The sequence below is a fragment of the Zingiber officinale genome, chromosome 2A (genome assembly GCF_018446385.1).
Source record: "Zingiber officinale cultivar Zhangliang chromosome 2A, Zo_v1.1, whole genome shotgun sequence".
Taxonomy (NCBI): Eukaryota; Viridiplantae; Streptophyta; class Magnoliopsida; order Zingiberales; family Zingiberaceae; genus Zingiber; species Zingiber officinale.
In genome coordinates this window covers 79386795-79388529 of record NC_055988.1, presented here as the reverse complement: position 1 = coordinate 79388529, position 1735 = coordinate 79386795, and positions in this window count along the sequence as shown.

Below are 1735 nucleotides of genomic sequence, written 5' to 3'. Positions count from 1 at the left end.
AATACTCAGCATGATAAAGCAATACTCAGCCTATTGCAGGTCAATCTTAATGTATCGGTTAAATGTATGGGACCCAGTTCCCCACTTCTACAATGTTACTTAGCTTATATATTCAGTCTTACAGTGCAGTAGATCCTTCAGTATAAATTCAACCATCACAAGGTCGATCGTACTTATGAGGCTAAGCACCTTGTTATCCAATAGTCAGTCTCCCATCATACGGCCAGTCGGTCCTAGAGCTGACCTGACCCGCGAGACTTGACTCCTCATTACTTATCAGATCTTCAACTTGAGCCTATGAGAATATTGATTACCAGACTTATGATTGGTCGGACTTATGAGATTCAACTCCCCTTTCAAAGGTACAATGCGTTGGACCCCGCGGGTGTTTTGATGTGATCAACCAAGTTGGTTAGGTCCTGCTTTGTGTTTGACCCCTGTGTCTGAGTGTGCAGGAGCTCAGGAGCGCAGGAAGTCGAGTGGAAGACGCAGCTAGCGAGAAGGACAACACGAGAAGGGAGCTGATGGGCTCGGTGCGTCCGAGGGACGAGAGAGCTGCGGAAGAGTACACTGGTGGGCGAGAAGAACGTTCACGACGTTCGAGGGGTGTTAAGCCGGGAGGAAGGCTGCTCGAGGAGAAGGTCGGAAATTGGGTTTGGGTGAGCCCTATTTCGGTTGGCTGGAATCACCTAAAAGAATGAGACTTCGGTAGACGAAGCAAAGACGCAAGCATGCTGGAAAAAGCTGCCAGCCAGCTTGGAGGCACCTGTATCAGGCTTGGAGGCGCCTCCAGCTTGAAGGCGCCTTCAATGCCTGTTGGAGGCGCCTTGGACCTGGCAGAAGTGAACGTTGTGTTTCCGGATAAAGTTTTATCCACTCTCTCGATGGAGGCGCCTTGGACCTCTATTGGAGGCACCTCGGACATCCGAGATAGAATTTCCAGAGGCTATATAAAGGCCTCTGGAACTAGGAATTAGAGATCAACTACTCCATCAACTCTATAATCAATTCCTAGCAATAGTTCTGAGCCGTAAGAGTGTAAAAGGCTTCTCCGTCTTCAGAGAAGGAGATTTTTCTAGTGCGCGCTTTTCATCGCCCTGGATTAACAACATTCTTGGTTGTAACCAGGTTAACGCCCGGTCTTCTCTGTCCTTCTGTTTAGCTTTATTGTTTTAAGTTATTTTATTATTATTGCTATTGCACTTTCGAGTTGAAAGATCCGAGGAGGGTAGTTTTAATTTATGCAGGCAATTCACCCCCTCTTGCCAGCCTCCGCTGCACCTACAATTGGTATTAGAGTCAGACCGCCTCAGAAGGACTAACTGTCGACTGAAGCACAATGATCAAGACGATGACCGGAGCGAATATTCATCCCCCGAAGTTCGACGGAGACTTCGTGACGTGGAAACACCGGATGGAGGTATTTTTCAAGACAGAATTTGACATTTGCTTAATTATGAAATATGACTATGCAGTTCCAAAAGATAAAGAAGAAAATGTTAGGACCGATGTGCCCGCTAGAGGGGGTGAATAGCGGCTCACCCAAATCGTTCGCTTCCTACGTTGTTAGCTTGCGCAACGGAATAATACCAAAAATAAACAAGCTAAACAAAATACAAGACAAGAAAGAATGCAAACCAAGCTACACGATCATTTACGTGGTTCGGAGATAAAGCTCCTACTCCACGGCGTGTCCGTAAGGTGGACGATCCCTATCCGTCGGTGGATTACTCCC